Source organism: Nomia melanderi, chromosome 5 (genome assembly GCF_051020985.1).
Source record: "Nomia melanderi isolate GNS246 chromosome 5, iyNomMela1, whole genome shotgun sequence".
Classification (NCBI taxonomy): domain Eukaryota; kingdom Metazoa; phylum Arthropoda; class Insecta; order Hymenoptera; family Halictidae; genus Nomia; species Nomia melanderi.
In genome coordinates, this window is record NC_135003.1 from 8470377 (window position 1) to 8494045 (window position 23669).

At 43.5% G+C, this 23669-nt stretch overlaps 1 protein-coding gene across 10 annotated transcripts in view; it reads left to right on the top strand.

The window, feature by feature from the left end:
* LOC116430907 (uncharacterized) overlaps nt 1–23669 on the top strand; it is a 348971-nt gene that overhangs the window by 206425 nt on the left and 118877 nt on the right. For 4 of the 10 annotated variants that reach the window (XM_076367565.1, XM_076367568.1, XM_076367564.1 and 1 more), the window contains one exon: nt 15092–15138. The exons of the other annotated variants lie outside the window; for them this stretch is intronic. The gene's annotated coding sequence lies outside the window, so the exon portion shown is untranslated. The remainder of the gene's footprint in view (nt 1–15091; nt 15139–23669) is intronic. 10 annotated transcript variants of the gene reach the window in all.

Below are 23669 nucleotides of genomic sequence, written 5' to 3' on the forward strand. Positions count from 1 at the left end.
ATCTTCCGCCTCGTTGCTTCGTATTAGCTGAATCATTCTGTGGATATTATTTTGAACGAGGCGCGAGACGCGCGAAACGAAACGTTATAGGATTTTCCGGGGACGCACATCACAGTCGATGCAATTGAAGCATTTTTTTAATCCGCTGGCAACTATTTCTGTAGATTTAAACGGTTATTCAGAGGCGAATAGGATTAATTCAGTGCAACAGTTGAAGAGGTACACAAATTGTGCCAGAGATATTTGCGCAGACTTCGTCGATCTGCTCCTTATTTGAGCATAAAAGTGAAATTACTTTAATGTTTTCAATTATAACATTCATTCGTACTTCGAATTCAGAAACAAATATCAGTAACAAACTCCAAGAGTCTTTCTATTAACCTTTTGCACTCCATAGGCACCTCAGTCGCCACTTGACTTCATACAGCAACGCTATAAAATTTCATATTTAATATTAAACTTTGTACGATTAATATGTGAAATATTGAAATAAAACAATTTTGTTCCTCAGTTTCCACGTTTATCCATTAAGTAATTTTCCAATAGCATCGTCCATATCTCATCAGAGAATGTTGAGTATTCCTAATGAAAAACTTCTGGAGTGTAAACGGTTAAACGACAAACACTTAATGCGGATTGTACATGCTTCCCAACAGCCAATTAAAAATCTATCGATTCGAGCGTAACACAGGTCAATTCACTGTCCATTGACACAATACCGTTGATCCGAATTCCCCGTTGACTTCGGTTAAAAAGGCAGCTGGTAGGAAATTGCCGAAGGAGTCATGCCGCGGGCATGCATAATGGCAACCCGGAAACTCGTCTCTATCGGACGAGTCGCGTTGGGTATAAGTTGTACGTGTGCCACGGATACACTGCACACGGAAGCGTTGCCCACTTGCGCAGAGCTGCACGGTTGCACTCACGTACACACACGCGGCTAATAATGTACCGAATAAGCGCTATATTACGTCGGGCACTTCGCCGGTGAACGTTTATTAATATTGGAAAATATCCATCTCGGCGATCGTGACGATCGAGGTTATCCATAAATTTCAACAACAGCGGAACTGCACCGCGCCACCCGCCCACCGCTTTCTACGACCGCCACCGTATAAACCCCGAGCGTTACGACGGCTCATACCGAAATATCGGATTTTCCCGCGCTTTTGACCTTCGATAGCCTGAAGAAAATTAACTGCGGACTTATCCGGAGTTTGGTTTCATTTAACGACTCAACGGTAGGGGGACTTTAATTGGGACGTTCGGGATGCTCGGGGAAGTCGCCCTGAAAGATTGGATCACGGGCGAACGTGCGAGACGTTATAATGATACAATTTTTCGAGGAATTTTCGCATCCTTGTTGATGGAGTTTGGATGTTCATGTATTAAGTGGTGTGATTTTAGTAGGGTTTGAGGACGCGTGCTTCAGACCTAGAAGTTTGATTATTAGTTTCATTAAATTTCCTATTAAGTTTTAAACTTTTCAATTTTTCAAGTTATAAAATGTTGTTCATCATAGAAACGTTTAAGTAAGTAAAATTTCAAAGAACAGGTGGGAATCGACGACTTTTAGACTTACGATTCTTATTTGTGAGACGCCATGTATGCACGTTATTAATTTCTATTTGTCAAAATTACTGTCCAAAATGCTTTATTTGTAGAACCATTCCTATTGTGTGATTGCACAGCGTAATTTCTCTATTCGTGAACCTGTTTAACAAATGTAGGAAACGGAAGGAATCGCTCGTACGGAAGAATACACGGAAAACCGTGGCAGAATTGTTAACATCCACGATAAAACAGATTAGCCTTATTCGAACCGCGTGCCAACTCTCGGGAATCTATATTTTTCACCCCTGAACTACCCGTCGACCAGCCTCCCCGGATCTGTTCGAGCAAGCGAAGAGCCAGAAGGGTGGTGGGAGGATATCCCCGGAATCCGGGGTTGATTTTCCGTGCTTCCTGGAAAAGAAATGCGACAACGTACACAGAAGGGAAAAGTTCCAGCCCCGGGCCGCGCATTCTGCTTCGCCGGAGACATTTGAACCGCCGATGTTCCGTAAACTCGATATACGAGGGTCGAAGCTTGTCCTTTAACACTCGACATCAACGTGAACATTTTATTTCGGTAATTATCTCGATTAATCACTTATCTCCTGGCGACGCTGTCACCCAATTATTCCGAGTAAAATTTAATATGTCAACTCGAACGGGATGTGACAACTCGAACGGAACGTTTAACTTTAATGCCGACCATTCAATCTATGTGACAAGAATTTTAATAATATAGGAACAAAAATTTGAACTCCTCTCACGTTTCGCGAAAGGAAATTTGTTTCTTTGGAAATAATTTGACGATTAATTGGTATTCTTGCGATACGTGATACGCTTCCAGTAGGTATGCTCGACATTTACACTTCCGATCCGCAGTATTTTGCTAGAAAACGTACACCGGGGAACGACGCTGACGGGCTTATTAAAATACCGATCCGCGAAAACACGGTTGGCCACCAGCCAATTCTCGAAATAATGTCGATTTGTAGCAACGGTTAGCTTCTTCGTCGCGTTCTTCCAATGGCTACCAATGATATTAACTGTGATTCGACTTTTGTTCGGATATGTTAGATATTAAACATTTAAACACAGGGTTAATAGTAACAGGAGATGAAGTAGTACGAAATCATACGAATCGATTAACCTATTCGAAACCAATTGCATGGCAGGTGTGTAATGCAGTGTCTATTCAAAAAGATGAATCGCACACGAATAAAGTGAAAACTCAAGATATGTAGAGATGAAAACTTGTATTGATCTGAAGACTTCAATGTAAGACTGACAAGGCAACGATAACCTTTTCTAAATGTTTAATATAGACCGTAAAAGAACTTGGGCCTTTGGTAACCATCTTTTAAAGAAACTTTGGTATCGAATCGATTAAGCGGTCTGATAGGCGCTTTTAGACAGAAACGATCAAACTATTTCATCTTCGATCAGGACCTCCTGGTGCTCTCGCCTTGAACAAGTGTTCGTAACTAAAGCGCCATATTTTCTCGGGGACATGGAAAGTTCGTAAGTCGCAGTTTCCCCCGCGCAAACTATACCGAGGCTGGGTGTGTAAACGTGGGAGGGTCGCACTTTCGCTACGACACGAGGCCGTTTCGTTGTCGCGGTGACAACAGCCTGGGAAAGGAAGGAAAAACGAGAGGCGCGGATGACTGGAAGCGGGACCGCGCAAAGAGACGGTCCAACACGTTCGAACGGAATATTTACATCGTGGAAACTCTGGATTCCATTCCGTTGGATGGCGATAAAGCATCTCCGGCGTACGAATACATTCTGGAGCTCCCCGTATCGACCGATCGGTCGAATCGAAGGAGGTTGATGGAACGCTCGTTCAATTTATGACGCATTGTATGGTAGAACCTTGACGGTTGCGTGAAATTGAGATGGAAAATATCCTTGCAAGTGTGAATGTCTATGTAATTATGTTTCAGGTATAATTTATAGAAATTTATAACTAAATTCTATGTGATTATTGAATTCAAACAAGAGTGAAAGTTATGAATTTTGATTTATGATATTATGTTCGATTAGTACTTGTTGCTTAAAACTTAATTAATATTGTTTTTCGCTTCTTAGAAACGCGTTGCCAGTGTTTCTTTTAAACGAGTGTTAAATTAAGGAATGTTTAGGTGTGTTTCGATACTTGAAATGGAACATTGGGACTGCACGATTATAGTACGTATAAGTAGCAGTGTTGCAACTGCTGGAAAGATTCTTTTGTCTATAACATCTATATTATTCTTGTTTCACGTGTTTACTGCCTCGTTACTCCATCAAAGTATCGCCTTAAGCATCATTTCGCAATCGTTAATGTTTGCCTTTACTAGTCTATTTATGACTGGCAACGATGTGATTTCTGCGATACTCGTAAACGGTTTTATAGTAAACGGAGCCTTATCTTCTTACAAAGAGCCATTCTGGATTTACACTGACGTAATCACTCGGTGATTAAGCTTTTCGAATTCCTTTCGGAAGGCAACAATAAAATAACGTTCTGCGAATATTCTTAAAACGTATGCAAAATTAGACTCACAAAGACAGGTATTCAATCAAAAATTCACTAAATTCACTAAATTCAACAACCACAACTGGAATAAGATACACATTAAATAGAATCTTATTACCCAACTCCGTTGTCACGAGCAAAAAAGTAAACAAATTCACTCTAAATCCGATTCACGAAAATAACTGCCAAATAAATTGCCGCTACCTTAATTGATGCTTTTAGTAGACAACACTTTAAACCGTGCATAAAGTATTTATGATATTTCGTTTCACTCAGTAGCTTCTGCATTTCACTCGCCGGTGAATGCACAGGTCCCGAGCGAAACACGAGAGGGTATAAAAATTTCAGCGCGGAAGGGAACGTGTGCGTCCGCGCGGACAATGACGGGCCAGAGTAGTTTTCGTTCATTACTCACCGGCGACCGGCGACCCGATCGTTTCGAGTTACCGTTACCCGTTCGCCAGGGCGATTTCCAGGCATCGCGTGCGACGTCACGCGCGAACGTTAATGACTCTCATTATTGACACATCGCGTGCCTGGTCCCCAGTGCTCCCACCTGCGAAATACGGGACACACCGCGGCGCGTTATTTTGTGTCGCGTTTCCATCGGGCTCGCGGCAATTACGCCGACGGTTTTCCTTCCGCGTGTTGAATAAAACATTCGCAGTTTCGGTGTCTTCCCTCGTCGGTCTTTCGAAACCAACCGCGACGTAAGGGCCGCTCGATAATCATCTGACATTTACTCGAGCTCGTTAATCGCCATTGTTTCGTCATAAGAAAAGTCGGAGAAATATGCTGTTATAGAATTTACACGGGATAAAAGGCGTTCTAAAATAGAAAAGCCTTAGCGGTAACCGTTTCGACGTTTCCCTTGTGAATCGTAGTTTCAATTAACATTGCTTAACACGTTCGTGACCGGCGTTTCTTTCAGCATAAATTTTCATTGTCACGATATTTCATTAAGTTCAGCGAGTCGTTTTTATAAAATTCAAATAAAATTCATCGTGTTACACCATGCATTATGATTTTGAATAGAAATGTACTTAGAGTTCATTTTCTTTATATATGGCGCATAATGTTGAGCGCAATGAGTATGCGACGTTGGTCTCAAAAGTGTTACGGGTCTAAGGATTTTTTCAAGTACCTGTTGCGATTGATACTCGCCGGTTTAACGAAAATGTCTCGTTTCAAAGTGTAATGCGAATCCGCGTAACGCAAGCTGAATTACTCGAGCCGCGAGCGTTTCAAGGGGTTCCGGTGGTTTTTCAACGTTTTTCAACTTATTTTTCGGAATGTTATTCATCCTGTTCTCTCGCCGTGAGATTCAGCGAACTTCGCGTAACGTTTTAATTACGTTAAGCGTGGAGTAAGTATTCTTTTCTGCCTGGTAATTACTGTTACTCTTCCGTTAAATCGCGTTTAAATTTAACGACTTCTCGCTCTTCGTCTTCAGCGAATCCTTTGAACGACAATCGCGTTGAAGAAAACCATCGATTCCGGGAACAAAAGCGCGTTTCGCTGCCCTTATAAGAACCTAACGTTGCGTCGCCCACTGGAACGAGGAACACGTAATGAGCCAGTGCTCCAGAACTTTCACCGGAGGATATAAATATAAATTGTACCGTCCATTAGGTTACTGTCGTTACGAGCTAGCCTTAATTACGAAGATAGATCGCCTTCGCTTTATTAACACTACTTTTTAATATTCATCCATTCGTTCACTGTCACGCTTCAGCTAGCCTTAATTACAAAGACAGATAGTGTTCGCTTTCTTAAAACCAATTTTTAACACCGATTATTACATGCTAATTTAATTCCTACATATTCAAACATGCACGATAAAACGTTCGAGAAACGAAAACAGAAATTATATTGCTTTTTCAAAAAATCTGTCTTGCAAGATGTTTTGGAGACTCCTAGGATGAACGTAGCTGAAAGTTAAACGGTGTGTGTTTGAGTTGATGGAGCTCATTCGCTAATGCAGTCGATACTATAAAAGCCCCTATACACGATAAGAGTTGTCCGCAGGGCAAGCGATGGGTTTGAGCCTTTCTCGCTTTCCCTGCGATACGAAAATATCAATGTATCTTACAAACAGTCAAAAGGCTGTGTTTGCATCGCAGCTTCGATAGCTGAGAGATCATGGATCAGCGTCGACAAAAACTATTCTAGTTAACATTCCTTGATACGTTTATAGTAGATCTACGAATCGCATGGTTCAAGCTGTTCAGTCAACATAGATAGTCCAATAGATACCTCACCAATTGATCCTTATCACTCGAACCGGCCGTCTCACTGTCAAGCACGGATGCATCAAACACAACAGTAAAACATGTAGGAATTAATTTGCCGCTTTTGATATTATTTCATGTTTATCCAACATTCATAATTGAGTATTCCTCTCTGCATTCTTGGAACGATAAGGCTCAAAGTTTCTATGTTCACCACGAAAGCAACCGGAGCAAAGATTACGTATCGACGCTTGAATCGGTCATCGTCGCTCCTCGCAGCTTCACCGTAAACGTCGAACGATTTCACGTGGTTTCTATAGTATAACAACGAAACATACTTCTATGCTCTCGCGAATGCTCTTATCGAGTATAGACAGCTACGATGTAAACGCAGCTGTAGATTCGAACCCATCGCTTGTCGCAGGATATGTCCGCGGACAAGTCTTACCCTATATAGGGGCCTTAAACGGCGGCGGCCACCGTAAAACGATGAAATTGTAGGTTGTAACACTTAGGTCAGTTCGCGGGGCGGGCGTCGCATAAATAGCCGGGATGGAGTTTCGCGCGCGCGTTCCCGTATAGATTGGCACGTGTCCGTGTCCCGTTCGTGTCCTTGTCCCCCGTGGCCGTCCGAGCTCTCGCTTCCTCCCCGGACGGGTTCGGTACGCTAGTTAGCCGTGTCGAACAAATTGAAATCGCCGACTAGAAAGCGCGTCTGGATCGCAATTAACGCGGTTAACAGCGGCCCGCTCCGTGAATTCCGGGCTTAATCGTTCGGCGATCGTCGCTCGAGGACGATCCGAGCCACTCGCCTAAAGGAGTACAGACCATTTTCATGAGTGTTCTTCGCTCCCGTCGATATCGATCTGCTCAGTCCTCGCGGTGGCGCTGATTTATTCGAGCCCGAAACGATTCCACGGAGTTATGCTCCCACGGAACGGAGAGTTTATCGATGGATGTTTACTTTGACTGGAAGTTTTGGAAAATCGAGCCGCCTCCGACTGAAGATATTTTTGCAGCTGATTCGATCTTTTTGCATTAGAAAAAATGAACATCGAGAATAATTTCAGATGACAATTTAATGTCCGTTGTTCGGATGGTTTTGTGATTAACAAGAGGAGATATTAAAATTTGGAGATTTGTTATTTTATAGGCGAACGTTAATTTGGTAAAACGATCTCTTCAGGCGTATTGTATTATTATATTGCGCCGTAAACGGAGCTCCAAATGAACCCGAGTGATTTGGAAATGCTGTTTTCCAGAAGTTTTGAACTTTCTTGAAGCGTGATTCGCATGGTGTCAGTGAACGCGAAATCGATTCTCTAAATGTCAGTCTCGAGACCGAGCCGCGGTAGCTATCGATGCGGGTCAAAGTTCCACCGCGAAAACCAATAAGATCGAGTGAGAGACAGTTTATTACAGGTCTTCAATGATCGTCGATTGCTGGCTGCACATAATTAGAAAGCTATCGTCGCATTATCCGGCTTCAGGAATCGTGAGAATAGCTTCAAAACAACTAAAGCAGCAATAAAGCAATATCTATCGTAATTGCTCTCCTCTTACACTGTCTTTCCGGCTTCAAGAATATCAACGGCAATAAATCAAATATTCAAGATTTCACTTTCTCGGTTCGATTTCTACCGAACTAAGTCACCTAATTAACTTCTCGTCATTCCATATCAAATTCAACCAATTAAGAAGACTTCGAACAGAAACAAACAAACATTATTATCGATAACAATATTATCGATGCCCGAAAAATAAATGCTATTACCAACATTTCACCCACAGAATAAGAGAATACTGAAAGCGGATAAGAACTCTTCCTAAAAATCACTGATAAAACAACCCCAATCAAAGGAAAGATTTCTCCAAATCAACATTACCCGTAACATCCAAAACCAACATCCTTTCCTCCCAAATCATCCCTATAATTCTCTGTCAGTCACAACATCTACCGAATCGAAGCTGATCGCATCCGCGAAAGAAGCTATCTCGAAGCCAAAGCTCGTTAACAAACACGACCGATCTATAATTCCCTCGCGGTGATCCTCTCGGCTGATCTCCGTGTTCCCCCGTGTTCCCCATAGCCCGTGGCGAGCGAGCGAGCGAGAGAACGAGAGCGCACGGGAATGGCTGCCGCTTACATTACAGATTCCACGGAAGAACATTCTGCTTACACGACGTAACGCAGCGCGTCGTTAGGCGTGTTTATCGAAGCGGAAAACGCGTCGATCAAACGCGTATATACTCCGCCGCGGCACGTACCGCCGCGTGTTTTCCCCCGTTTACACGTGCAATGTTCCCGTCGTTCGTTGCGCGCGTACACACGCGTATTCACCGTGTACCTGTGTGCGCGGGTGCGCGAGAGGGGAACGCGCGTCGGATCTGTGCACGGGACGGTGAAAACCGGGGCTGGCAGGCCGGCGAGCGAATTCAAACTGCAACGCGTCACGCGCCGGATAGGAGTAGGAAATGTTTGCCCGCGGATCTGCAGATTGCGTGAGTTTATTGCGTACAGCGTAGCCGGTCTCGCGGAGAAGCACAATCGATATCGTGTCCGACCGTGCTTCCTCTATCTCCGTCCCTCTGCCCTCCTCTCCGCCCGCCGTTGGCCCGCGCTCTCGCGTTTCCACCCTCGCCCTCGGCTGTCTAACCCGCTCGCTCGCACTTCACGCTTTGCGCGGGTCGGGCCAGGCGAGCGCGCGCCCACGATGAATGCGGGGCTTCGAGCTGAACGCCCCGCCGAGATCGATATTCACGGTTTCGCGGGATGAACGGGATAATGGACCGGGCGACGATCGACTTATTTGCGAGTTACGATCTCGTTAAGGGGGCACTCTCCTTCCGTTTGGGAGCGTCTTCTCACGTTCCGGGAATTTTTCTGTTGATGGTAAGGCAGTGGGAGGCGACTGATTTATAACGGCTTTTGGGAATGAGATTTACTGTCGCGCGATGGTAAACGAATTTGTTTTGTAATCGTGGTGTTCTGGGTTCTATTTTGATAATGGATCGTTAACAAGTGTTGTTCTGTCGGGTTCGTTATGAGATTACAAGTTCGTAATGAGAGGCTTTAGTTTTTGAGTGATCGAGGGACCGATGTTACTTTGAGTTCAGTATTCAATGTATTAAATGTGGTAGATGTCATTGGTGAAAATTATGTATTCGTGAATGGAAGTTCTTTCTGTCGAGTTGCTTGCTTACTTTTAAATTTCGTTGCGTAGACAGAACACGGTGGAGCGGTACAAAGAGGAAAATTATGTTTATACGTTTCCGATGTTATTGAGCAGGTTGTGAATACAAGAGGAGGGCGATCTAACTTGCTGAAAGAGTCTCTGCTACAGAATTGAACCGGGAATATGAAATGCGCTCGGCGCAGTTTTTTCTTTTTAACAGTTATACCAGAACTTCGGTTTTACGAGTTGTTTCCCGCTATTGTTTTATACTTTGTCGTCTTTCCCCCCGTTTTAAAACTGTGCCGCGTTACACGTCTGGTTTGCCGTCATTTTAGTTACTGCGCGCTGTCTCGGTACGTCGTATCGGGTTTTCTCATCCTCTCTTCGAGTTCCTCCGCATTTCCGTGGCCGGATTTTTCCATGGTTTTCGTAGCACGTGTGTTACATCTTAATTTACCATCAACAATTATCTTCTCGTTTCCTATTTCATTAAATAAACTGTTTTGCAAAATCCTCATGTACATAAATACGTCATCTGATTTAAACCGGTCCTCACATTTTTTGTGAAGTGACCATTTGATCTGAAATAACAAAATTATAAAGTCTTACGTATAATATTCGACTTCATATTCCTGCAACAGCACGTGAAACACTGTTGTTTCGTTTCTCAATTTATACATTTATATATGGTCTCATTAGTTCAAAAAATGTCCTCTGTATCTCATTGGAAAACGTTGAATATTTCCAGTGAAAAACTTTCGCGTGCAAAGAGTTAATCGAAGATTTCTCATTCTTATATTTGTTCAGACTAAGCATAATATCCTGTACAATGGATTTTCCTATGAATGCACTTGAAATACACGAATACGACCATTCGCGTGAATTATCAAACTTTCGTTCATCGATATTCGCGTTATGAGTGGTAGTGTCTGGCATTAGTCAGGCCGGGCGGGAAATAATCCCGACGCGCGACAGACAGGTTCATTGCCTCGTCACGGAACGTGGCCTCGAAGGAACTTAGTTTCCGCTGGAAGTGCGCCGGTGCATCGGTCCCACACTCACGGAGGAACTTTCCGCGGAAATCTTGCGCAGCCGCGCGCACTTTGGAGTTTTCGAAGACAAATGGGCGCCGGCCGAGGATAAATTAATCGGAAAGTCATGCGTCCGGCCTACGTGGCTCCGCGTCTGTGCCGTATCGCTCGTAAATTGCCGGACTTATCGAATTTATTGATACGTTTGCCACGTATTAAATCGTGACATTTTGGCCGCAGCCTCGGCGAACTCTGTCGCGGTCCACTGGCTTTCTGACAGACCGATCGGTACTCCTTTATCATTCCGTGCGTCTGAATCGGTTGTTGTCAAGCACCAACGGCTCCGTCTCGAATTAAACGATCGATCTTCGAACGTATGATCTGCACGTCAGAAATTTCATTTAAATAAGAATTGATCGTTGGAAGCGAGGCGTATCGCTCGTAAATATCGATCTTTCATTTGTCAGTATATTAATTGTATTTACGAGCTCGCGACGTGCGGATCGGTTTCAAATTTTTCCCCGTTATAGATGCGTGGGCTCTCGACAGGAAGCTTTTATCGTCAATTTATTCAAGAATTTCATATCGGTGACCGTAACGCGATTACAGTAATGCTCTATTATACACAGTTCAAAAATAGTGTCTACGTCTATGACTTACTTCCTACACACGTCGTACAAAAGCTATACCCCATTATAAGGAAACCGTGAACGCACGATTCAAGATATGAATAATAACCATTCAAACGTTCAGTTCAATGACTTTAGTAGCTTCCACAATACAGATGTATCAGCAACCATTATCTATCTATCATAAAAATCTCCAAATTTCCCACAAACACCAGATCCACTTAATACTAACGTACACGAGTAAAGCCTCGGAAGATCCAAGAATGTTCGTATTTCAAGAAAGAACGCAGTTCAGGGATTAACGATACGCGGTCCCGGCGGCGGTGTTATTTTGAAACCGGGAGAACGGACAGACCGCGGCCGTAGAATGTTTTTTCCCGCGAGAAAAACAAACGACGCGGGCGGCGTGGCGTGGCCCGGCACGGCGCGGCGCGGCTCGTTGAAAAGGCGGTGCGAAAGTTTCGCGGTCGGCAGCGACGATAGCGTTTTAAAGTTCGCCGTGGTGTTTACGAGGTCGGAGCTTAAATATCCTCGATTTTTTTCCGGCGCTGGGTCCCGCGGTCGGAATCCCGCGCGTGGAAAGGGGAAACTGCGCGCCGCTGAATATTTTCGCCCGTGGAAGCCGACGTACGGCGTTCCGCGAGTAAATAACCGCGTCGTGTCGCGGAACCCGTTAGGCCAGTACTTTTTAACGCATTGACGTCGGCTGTTTTTTCGATTAACGTTTTGATTGCCAAAGAAATATTGAGTGTTTTACGTTGTTCGTTCTTTCGTGGCGAAGATAAATAGAAGCGATTGCTTTATTATTTGCTACTTAATGACGTTACGCTATTAACGAGTTACATAATTGGGCTGTCGAATATTTTTATCGGATCATCGATTGACTTGAATGCTATAATTCTTTTCGAGCAATTCAGTTCTTCCGTGTGAGCGTTTACGTTTTTGATTTATGCTGAGAATAATGTAAGAATATAGATAAACAGTGAATACATTCGTGCAAACTCGGAAGACGTTCTGCGGAGAAATGTGAAGGTGATTCTTGAATAGTTGCACGAGCTTGGAGACCTGTTTGTAACGTTGATCGTTGGTGGTTTTAACGTTTGGAAAATTGTTCTTATGGCCAAAAGTGTTTCGCTGCTTCGAGAAGGTTAAGAACCATTCCAGTAGACGATCGGCTTCGATGTTTTCTGTGAAATCTGCGCTTCTCGCGGGAACAACTTCCCACCTCCCTCTCGTCCCTTCTATCTTCCAGTCGCTCGCGAAGTTTAACCGGGAAACTTCGATCCCAATATCGCAGACGCCCGAGTTCACCAAGTATTTTGTACGCCGATACGGTTCGCGCGTCTACAAACTTCTCGTCGCTTTGACGAACCGAATTTTCTTACGTACCCTCCTTTTCGTTCTTCTGCCTTTGCTTGGTCCCACTTCCGTGTGTTTCGTACCGTACGCGACAGCTCTTTTCTGGGGCTCTTGGGTAGAATATTGTTTGTTATACGGAGAAAATTTGATGGCCTGTTTGAGAGAGATTCTACTTGAGCAAACCGCGAATGGAAATTGTATTCGAAAGTTTCATCTCGATATGCGAACTGTTTATTCCGACATACAGCTCCGAAAAATTTGTGGCTTTTATTCGTTGTTTAAAATATGGATTGTGGGGACAGTGCTCGACAGTTTCATCTCGACGTTCGAATTTCTTGCTTGCGCCACAAAATAACTTCGAAAGTATTATTCTCTTAAATGTATTTGCAAATAAATAATATGCGATACGAACTTATGCTTTAAGTTCATAATTATTCACGGTAAAGTAGAATTAAGTAAAGTTTGATTTCCTACAATAATAGTTGCTAAAAAATTTAGCAAAAGACAAGTATCGTCAAGCATTCAGTCCTAAGGATTCGTTAGAATATGCAACGAAGACATGAAAATCTTGTACAGGCGACGTCAGTTTGCATTATTTATTGCAACACATATGTCTGCAACGAAAAAAAAGTATTTGACCATGTAGAATAACCATGAAACATCGTTCATACGTATCGCAGAACGAAAATGAAACGTATTACAGTTAAATGAAACTGTAAGCAAGATTAGCTTCTCAACGTCAGAAGCGTCGAGAGCCACGTTTCTTCAGTCTCATCGAATTCCGATACGAATCCGCGTACGTCATAAATATTGTCACGAAAGTATCGTTCAAAGTGTAATTCGTATTCCTGCGGCGCTTGAAACGTCTATTTCTTTCGCTCACTCTCTCTCTCTTTCGCTTTCCGTCTTCTTGTTTCCTTTTCACGGCTGCTTCGAGCACGAAGATTTATGCGTAAAAGTTGCACGCGAGATCGGCACAGCCGCGAGCACAAGCACGTACGGGGCCGTGCCGAATCGATGGGACGCACAAGTTCCGGGGACGCAGCTTGCAACCGCGCCGATGCGGACGTTCCGCGGTGCCGAATTATCAGGACGCGGCGAGGATACTCTCTCGACACCAATATCGAGGACTGGATATTGCACGATCGTATGGGTGATTCACTTTACTTCCCCGCATCGCTACCCAGGTCGCTCAGCTAGTAACGCTACCGGAGAAAGCTTTCTACTCCTGAAAATTAGCTTCCCGCAATGTTCTTCTATCCAAGAATCGTCCGTTCGGAATCCTTTCGGTTTCTCGGTCTCTTTAAAGCGATATCTGAAATTGGTTCGACTCGACCATTTACTTTTGCGCCAAGAAAAAGAAACTTCCAGAGAATGTATACGTTGAAATCAATTTGCAAGTTCGTCGATGAATTCTTAGTTTCGAAGTTCATGTTGTCACATTTGATTCTTATCAAAATCGTAAAGAATGCAATGAGATATTGAAACTTATATCGTTAATTCATTTGTGTAGCTTCATATATTTCCAGTTTTGAATTTTTGTAAATAACTGGTGATGAACTGATCGTAGTTAACGATAAACAATAAAATCGACCTTTGCATTCGAGTGAAACGATCACTGGACTTATTATCTCATCGACCAATCGATTCATAAATGTTTCATTGTCTTCCAAATTGTATACAAGAGAGAGATGAATTTTCTTCATTTTCACAATTCCCTGTTTTGTTGTTTCATTTTCACATGTTTCTGTGGCCGAATGGCGAGCGTTGTTCCGGTGGCAAGAGAGTGGCGCGGCTGGATTCCGCGGGGGTTGAAAATTAATGAGCTCCGGTCGCGTATTTCCCGATTTCCGGGCGGACAGAATACTCCCGGCCTTCGGAATCCGTAGAATTTCCATCCCTTCACCCGTCCCCACCGGTTTCTTACGGTATCGCGCCTCGTATCTCCGTTTCCGCGCCAACCAATCCAATCTTCCCTCTCATGACATTCCGCCCTCGCGTCTTCCGGTTTACTTTCTCCGTTATCTGTTTGCGCAGTTCACGCCGATGCGCCGGTTATTAACCGTCGGCCCTTTGTTCCTTCGCCGTTGAAGAACCGGCTTCTAGCGTCGGCGACGCGACGGGAACGATGATCGACGGTTCGGCACGCGATAACGAGAGCCCGACCGCAAAAATATCCGATTTTCGATTCCATCCCAGTCGAAGTGTCGCGTCTTTGTCGAGTTCTTGTCTCGTTCTCGAAATAAAATCGAGGGTGGTGTGGCGGAAGTAGGGCGATCGGGCGACGAGCTTGGTTTTTGAATCTTCGGGGATGGGAAACAGTCGACGACGATGTCTTTGGGCGAACGGATTTCTTATTCAACGATCATTCGGCTTTGTTCGGCTGTTTCACGCAATGTCCACTTCCGTGGAATTGATTTCGAGAAAATTCGGAGTGAGACATTGTTTGGTTTTTGCGTGAGATATTGTGGTTGGTTGTGTGCTTCGATTGGAATTGCTTTGAGATAGTTTTTTATTATTATGGAAGCTTGTAGTTGTGAAGAACTTCTTAGTAAGTATTTGTTTTATAATGTTTGTTCGTTGTTGTTTGCAGGTACGTTCCGTGTCGATGATATGAGAGTTTATCCCGTATTTCTACAAGTGAGTATTGAACAGATGAAGTTATTATCAGTTCCGTTTTTAATTGCATCGACAACTGTATCCAGTAGTTTATTGGATAATTGCAGGTGACTGTTCGGTCGGTCGAGCAAATTAATTCGCTGTTGCTCCAGTGAAATGTGTCGGGTTTAGAGGCTCGATTTAAGTATTTGTATTTACATTCTGTATCTTTTCAGATAGTGATGGGTTAGGGCTTTTTTTAAATTTTATGCGCACACCGCAATATCGTAAAATATCACTCTCCACCCCGCTTAATCCTTGAAAGGCGGACGTTTACGACAACCGCACAGGCGGCGATGCCTTGGCACACTGGTATAGCTTAGCTTGGCAATTTTTTTAAATATATACTCAAACGTTTTTCTTGAGATAAAGAGTCAGGTGAATGTTTCGGGATCTGAAAATCCTTAATTAAAAATCGTTAATCTTCATAATCGATTAATTACTGAAACTACGAAACAAAGTAGATTACGTTTAAACTGTGACTGTTTATACAATCTAAAAACGAATTTCTAACAACAGGTATTACATAGAAATTCGTTGTCATTATAAAAAAATTTAATGTACCCAAGATCACATGAAAATTACACAATATTTTATTGCAACTCGTGTTTCATTCTGTTTACGATAACCATGTAAGCTACAAGTGCATAAATATTCACAGCCTACTTACACCCGACGCTTCCGAGGACGATAAAAACGCGAGCGATTAAAAACCACGCAGCAGTTGCTGGAACAGCGAACCTACAGCTCGGCACGTTTCGAAACCGCGTACGGCGGCAGGGGCAGAATCAAAAGCAGTTTAACAAGTATTCGCGCAAGTTTCGTCCCGGCAAGATGCACGGCTGCGATCTATCTGTGAACAAGTTGCCTTTATTACCGCAATAGCTGTGCGGAGCATGAACGACGGGACGATAATACGTTTATGGCGGCATTAAACTTGCCACCGCGATGCCGTTACCAACTTTCTTGCGTCAAAAGTTTCCACGGCGAGACCAAGAAACAAGCACCGCCGACTCGTTAATAATATTTTGACGACCGTTCTCGCCGAGGATCATCACTTTCAACCCCCTGTCCGAACACCCCTGCCCCCACCACCTCAACCACTTCCCTTTTATCCATTGGTTATCGGAACGGTTAACAAGATTCCGCCTCCCGAATCCTGCAACTTAATTCCTTAATTGAAATTCGATATTGTGCACTCGTGTCGGGGAAGCGTGATCGCCTCGAGGCAACCGAATTGGTTGCAACAACTTTCCAATTTCGCAGGGAACCGGTCGCGCCGGTCGGGAGGTCGTTTTCTGGCCGATTTGCTCTTTGTTGGCCGGTACAATTGCTGTTCGGGAACGGAGGATTGACACTGAATCGTCCATTCCGTTACGTATCCGCGGATCGATGTATGGCCGAGTTGCTGAAATCGTTGGATCAGGGAAAGATAGTTCGTGTTCGACGACGTGGAATGTTGTCTGACCTAGTTCTGCCGCGGCCGAAGAATATTGGGATTGGAGAGAAAATAACGTTAACCTCACGCGGTTATCTACGTGCTAGTTATAAAAGATTTATTTCCTTATTTGCACGGCTATTCCGCTGGTCATCTGAACATAAGGTAGCCAGATTTGATAGTGCTACAGAGTGCAATCAAAATAGAGTATATACTTTTTCTCGAAAACATTCAAGGGAAATGTTCTATTCGGTACATTCAGCTTTCGTATTGTTTAACATTAAAACTACCGGACTGGTAAAAAGTGCTCATTTCTGATTTCTTCCTTTTGCAATTATTAAACATATAACAGATGTTCCCATGAGAAATTACTAAATAAATTGATTTAACAATACGCAAATTGAATTATAAATCAATTGAAGTCTCAATAGATGCACTCTTGAAGGTTCTATATAGAAATTTCGAAAAGTCAACTGCTCGGTAGTTTTAGTGTTAAACAATGCTTGAGATAAACATAAAAGAAACACGTAGCTGTTCGGTCTTAGATGAAACATCGATTAGATCGTCCATTTAATCTCCCATTGGCAGAGAATACAGCGACGCATGAATATCACCGCCGACTGAAAACTAATGAAATTGAAACGTACATGGAAAAAAGTTAGCCGGGGGGCGTCGATTCAATCCTTTGTCTCGTTGATGGGGATCGCGAGCAACCGTTTCGCAATTTATCTTCCGCCGCGCGCAGTTGATTTTGATTCGACGCCGGCCCTTTCACGACCGATCCCAATTACCGAAATGGTCGAAAGTCATTTTTCCCTTTCCCGGGACAGGTTTGATAAAATCGGCACAGCGGCCAGCGAGAAAAAAACTACAACAAACGTACACGCGCCGTTAAAACGGGTCGGAATCCCGCTTCCGCGAGCCAGCAACGGGGAAAAGGGGTTCGAACGGTAAAAGCGGCAAAGCAAAGCGCGCGCCCGGTATCTCTATTATCAGAACGAGCGCAAAATTTTCGTGTCGCCTTTGTACGCGTCCGACATTGTTGTTTTTTTGTTTTGCTCTCGTCCAACCCCTCCTTTGTGTCTTTCGACGAAGCTTCACGGCGACTCGCGGTCGCTGGTCATCGATTGCAAACAGATTGGCATCGGTGCTGCGCTTTAAGTAGAAGCACGCATCCCTTTGCGCTGGTTGATTTTGTTTTCTGTTTCTCCACGGACCGAATCGAATTCCCCTTTTGGTGGAATGGTTTGATAATGTTGCTCCTCTGAAAGCCGCTTTCTACTTACAAAGAAACTTCGGCAAACGAAAATTCCATTGGTAGTTCGTGGATATTCTATGAATTTTGACTGAATTACTGGAATAAGATATCACCAAACGAATTGTTCAGTTAAAGATCCAAGTAATTCTATTTTCCAGAAATTCCTTTTAATTATGATGCGAATAGAAGTTTGATAGATTAAATGAAGTTTGATCTTGAAATCATTATACTTCTCGGAAATTTACTACCTTAATAAACATTTCGGCTAATTAAGGGCCGTTAAATCGGCGTCCGATTTCGTTGAAAATTTCATTTCACTGCACTTTATCCAGCAGTATTAAATATAGATGCTCAAAGATCCTCGGTGTAAAAGTAGCCAGCAGATGGCGGAGGTACATAAAGATCCCGTTACACTCGCGAGCGCACTTGCAAACAGGAAAGCGTATTCTGGCCCCCGTCTGGTGTTCCTGTGCCGCGTCCCCCGATCGTGTTAAACGATCCAGTTTATCGAAGATCGTGGATCGTCCTGTTCTCTGTCGTCACGAAAAGAATTTTTCCCGGGCCGTGGCGTATCAGATCTATCCACCGAAGAGATTGCGCGCAATCGGCTCGCCATCTCTTTAACCTTTAATCCGCCGGCTCGGCATTATCCGAGCCGATCGTTAATTACTCGTTCTTTTTGCTCGGTTGTGAGGCGGTGGGATCGGTAACGATCCGTGGGTTTATTAAGCGCTCAACGCGCAACGCAACGGGCGATCGGTAACGGCGCAACGTCGGTGCTCGCGCGAAAAAACAGGGAACGGGTTTCCAGAGATTTCTGCGCAATTTACATCTTCGTCCGCCTCTCGTTTTTTGCGCGGCCCCCACAATATTTACATCTTCGTCGAACGAGAGCCGCGCGGCCGTTCGTTTACGACGCGCGTCGAATTGGAAACGTATTTCTCTCAAGCTTTTTTTTTCGACGCGCAGTTCCCGTTTGCGCCTCGAAGGACATTTTCGCTTGAAAAACAGACCGGCGAGGCGGAAATATCGATGACGACGATTTAATTGGAAGATCCTACGCGATACCGTGCTCGTCGAATCATTGCTTTATCTTTCATAATTTACTAGAGAAAATAAGGCATTCGTGGTTATAATAAAGTTCACTGTAAGGGTTAATAATATTTAAATTACTGTTGAAATAGAATTTCAAGTTGAGAGTTAATTACGAACGCTAATATGCAAAAAAATATACGTTAAGAGCTGCAGTGAATTAACACTTTACTTCGAGATCGTCGGAAAGGAACGCATTAAATCATCGAACTGGAAATTGAGACTACGAACGATTCTAGAAGACTCATCGGTCCTAAATATCAAAGAAAAGGAAGGAAGAACGTTAATATCATTATATTCGTCCCAGGAATTTCTTATCCGCATGCTTCGGGCTGCGAACCGGGCCGGTTTATCAAGTAGTGCGAAGGGGACGGCAGGTTGAGTCGCCACCGCGACGGAGTGATCGATGTTGCCCGGGCCTCCGACAAAAACCGTCCCACGATTCTAAAGGTGTTTACATGAGAATTCGTGCACCGCGCCGCCCGTTCGTGATTTCTTCCCGGCCGTAATCCCCTCCGCGGGGGACGATAGAAGAACGACGCTCGTGAATTTTCGAGCACGACCAGCACCGTTCACCGAGAAACGCATTGTCGCCCGTGGGATCGAAGGTAAAAACCATAATCCACGCGGAACAAGAGTCAACGAGTCAACGTGGGTGGCTCGGCCCGGCTCTTTATACCGTGCGGTCGTTTACTTGCGGAACCAGTCGTGGATTATCCCCCGACCGACGCATACTAGACAGAATTCTTCTCTGTCTTTCCCTCGGCCATCTCCACTCTCGATTCCTTTCATCGATCTCTGTTTTTCGGTGAAGGGCCCCATCGATCGACGCTTCTTGCTGGTTCTCGATCGAAACTGTCGGACGAGGAATAGAGATTTCGGATTTTAAACTTGTTCACCTTCGAGTGGTCGCGTGGATGACAACTGTCGTTCATTGTTATTTTTGCACATAAATATAATATTTCTGGATGATTATTTATAATGTTACTGTGAGGTCTTTGAGGGTTTACAATTTGAGATTTAATGTACGTAATGAGTATGTTCTGCAAAACAAATTCTATTACAAACACCAAACTTGATGATAGAAAGGGTGGCTGGTGTCAGTTTGATGAATGCTACCATCCATGGATCCACTCGTAGATTAAGGTTTTCTGAATTAAAAGAGGGTTCTCTTTCTAATTATGAAACTGCAGTTGCTTATGTGAATTCAGAATTTTGTGAATCGATTTGAATTGAAATCTTTAAGCCCTAAGTTTAGGGTACAAGAGCTCTAATATTTATTTCGTCGATACGCGGTCTTATAATCGCGCAATAGAGTTTTATTCTGCAATAAAGTTGAAGGATCGCCGAGACTCGAAGCGGTTTCGAAAAGAGGGCATCACTGGATGATTGCGGAGCTCGGAGTTAACTTTTACTGCGCAATTAACGATTTACGCGCCGCCCGTTGAATAAAGTGGGCCCTCAATCGACCCTTCATCGTTAAATTGTACTTCGAAGTCAGACATCTAATCCGGGTTCAACGGAAACTACGTTATTGTTCTTGGCTGTCAATTCGGTTAAAACATTAAGGACATTTTCCGAAAATAATGTTGTTGATTAATCAGTGGTTAACTAATATAGTTCTCTACGCAATAACAATATCTCTTATCTGAGTATCATCGAGCAATACCACTTCGGAGAAACAATAACTGTGATTCCATTGATCAAGATGAAATCTCCAGTGAAGCTGAAAAGTTTCGCGCGACTGAACGGCGACGAATTAACGGTGCGAGCCGCGAGGAAGAGGATACGATCGCCAAATTGCGGAACGTGGAGGGCCTGAGTGGCCAACAAGTTCGACGGAAGCGATTCTCCGTGGAGGAGCAGCGGCAGCCGGGACCGGGGCGGATCGATGCTCGGTTTTCCGCGAAGAAACGAAATTACTTCGACCATCAGCGAGCACAATGACTCGGCTGCTGTTCCCTTCTTGTCCGGCAATTTTGCCGAACTTTTTCCGGCTTTCACTGTCGTGATTTTCCGCGTTCCACCGCGCGGAAGCGCCATTAACCCATTACGGACGAGACTTTTTGAAAGTATTCAAAACATTCGATACAGGAAGTTAAATTATTGGGTTGTAACGGAAATACCTTCGGATACGTTCAACATTCTTTTGTATTATTAGCTTCACGACGGAATGAAATGACCGATAGATTTAAACGATCAGAACTGGCTTTTCGTCGCAATAATGAACATTTCCAGTAAGTCATGATCGGATGTTTTTAATTAGATCAGCTTCATAGTTGCATGTAAAATTATTTATGTTACCGTTTAATATACATCGAACTCTTAAATACTAAAGAAAACAGAACTAATACCAATCGTTTTGTCATTATTTGAGTAATTCAATTATTTGCCTTCAATCTTGTATTCTGAACGCAAAAGTTCAATGTCACTAAAGTGAATACACTTTCCCCTCAAACGGTTAATTTTCGATATATAAAATTGAAAGCTGCAAACGAATATTTAATTACACAGTATAATTAGTTGTACAGTAACAATATTTTTATATGATTTTCTTCTATTCTGATATTTATATCTTCGATGCATAATTGAGCTTTTCATGGAAAGAGTTTTAGAAGCTTAAAAATTTCTCGTCCGCAGAGGGTAAGAGTTGGCGTGCGATCGATTTCGCCGGGTGCACGACCCGCCGAAAGAACGTTCGCCGTCGCAGCGGCGGCCTCGCGAAAACGAGAACGGTTTGATGCTTATTATATTCGACTTCCACCGAATAGAACGTCTATCTGACGGCGAGCTGGTATCTATCTTATCACGCCTGTCGAAATTTATTTTCGTATTTCAGCCAGACTGGCCCGAGACGTTTCTCCTCGCTGTAAAACGGTTTTACGAGCACCCGCCGGCGGTACGATTTCCGAAATCGGGAGCGAAAACTCCCGTCACGAGTACAGTGACGCTTAATTCTTTCGATAGTTATTTCGATATGCGTCTAATTTCGATTAAAAGAAGTTTCTCCTTAACAGTTGCTTTTACTACTTTATCATTGAAATTTTAATCGTAATTTTCTATGAATTTGGTTATTAATGTTGGTATTAGTGGAAACTCTCATTTGAATCACTGAATACATTTTAACTATTTTATATATTTCTGTTTCCTCGATGAAACCAAGCTTCGAATGAAATTAATCCAACTCGACGAAAAAGATTGTACGGTTGTTAAAATTCTTGAGTCAAGATCAACCAATTTTTTTCTGCAAACATCTATAGTCTGACTATTAGATTTACGATACGCCAAAATGAAATTATCTTATATAGCTAATATATTGGCACAACGTCAACATATCGTATCATAAAACAATTTCCAATATGGAACGGAATTTCATTTAGTTCTCGCGCGAAAATACATTTCCCGATAAAAAAAGAAGGGAAGCGAACTGAATGGCGCAAGTGTTTAGCAATTCCAGCATTCCGTATTGTTTTCCGGCACTATCTGTCAATTTTTGACGTAAAAATTGTTGCCTCAGGAACATTCCTCGGTGAATTCTGGGCGATCCAGCCAGGAAGCGAATTTTCAGAGCGTCGCGGTGCGCGCGGCTCGACAGAATATTCGCAGATTTTTCATGAACCCCGGGTGAAAAGCCGGCCGTGAAAATTCCCGGGGAAAATTAAAGCGTCGCAGAACACGCGGCCGCGATACGGCTGTCCTGTTTTCTGGGGTCGCAGACAAGCCGGAGAAATATCGGGCGATAAATGTCAAACGCAAAACCAGGCCCGAGCGCGAAATCATGACGCACGCGGAACAGTGTCATTTACTTTGAATACCGAACTCCGATTATTTTGACTGCGTCGTTGCGGAATACCGGATTGTTTAACAAGCTCCCCCTCCTCTAATGGACGATGATTAACGAGCAGAGTCGTTGAAATCCTTGGCTTTTACGGTCACCGACATGTCTTGCAATGTTATTTCGGATAACCGTCTAATTCATGCCGATCGTTCGCGGAAGAAGGGGGGGACCTAAACAATCGGTGATTCCGTTCGATTTTTTTCCACCTTCGACAAGCGAGTAATTACTCGCCCGTTTTACTGTTTCGCCGTGATCGTAAAATATCCCCTGTTCTCGGAATCAACATAAACATTCCCCTGATCAAGTGGTAAAAGTGGGTCAAGTGTGCATGAGTCCGATCGCTGATTCTTATTGAAACTTTCTCTAAACTAAATGAATGCTTCCACTATCGAAACAGTAGTTGAATCGATAACTGAACTTGAAAGTCTCGAACCTTAAGGAATGAAAAATTTATGTTTCACGTGTTCAACCTGTTAAGGCCACTTACAGCCTTAACGTTTCCTCCGACCCCTTAGAACCATCGTACTTTTTAGTTTGTATACACTTTTTATGTTTTCTAAGACTTATTGTACATTTGGTAGTTTTTTCGGAATAATAGGAGCCTTCGTCCCGTTCACAACTTGCAATCGTCCTTACGGTATTACGAGAAGGGACCGTGGCAGCCATAAATCCCTGAACCCATAAGGCCCGCGATTATTGCTGTAGATTTTCTTTGCCTATTGTTTACATCTGGTGTCCAGTCACCAGTATTTTTAACTCTCTTGCCCGTCCGTTAGCATGTGTTTCTAAGGCCAAGCGTTTCTTGCTTTTTACCTGCCACGGTCGGCGATTGCAAACGGGACGAATTAGTTATTAACTTTAGCAACTAGGAAGACTAGAAGGGAAGG